Source organism: Apis dorsata, unplaced genomic scaffold, assembly GCF_000469605.1.
Source record: "Apis dorsata unplaced genomic scaffold, Apis dorsata 1.3 scaffold_123, whole genome shotgun sequence".
NCBI classification, from domain to species: domain Eukaryota; kingdom Metazoa; phylum Arthropoda; class Insecta; order Hymenoptera; family Apidae; genus Apis; species Apis dorsata.
The window spans coordinates 114008-114380 of record NW_006263416.1 but is presented as its reverse complement, the minus strand read 5'-3'; positions in this window follow the sequence as shown (position 1 = coordinate 114380).

The window sequence follows — 373 nt, the reverse complement described above, 5'->3', positions numbered from 1 at the left end:
GAGAGAGAGAGAGAGAGAGAGAAAGAGTGTATGTGTGTGAGAGAAAGAGAGAAAGAAAGAGAGAGAGAAGAGGAAAAAGATGTAAGTTAAGAGGGGAGAGGATTGCGAATAAAAAATATCGCTTCTATGCTTCCGCTTGGATCTCTCGACTGGCGTTAATTGGCCAACGTTTTTATTCATGCTCTACTCTTTCAAGAATTCTTTATATTTCAGATTTATTTTTTTTTTTTTTTCTTTCTGTACATAATAGCATATAAGCGGTGAAACGCACGAGCGGCCAGTAACCAAACATAAATGCGAAATTAAAATATTTTTGTTTTATCTATTAAACAAGCTTCTGTGTAGTTTCTTCTAAAAAAAAAACCTTTCTCTT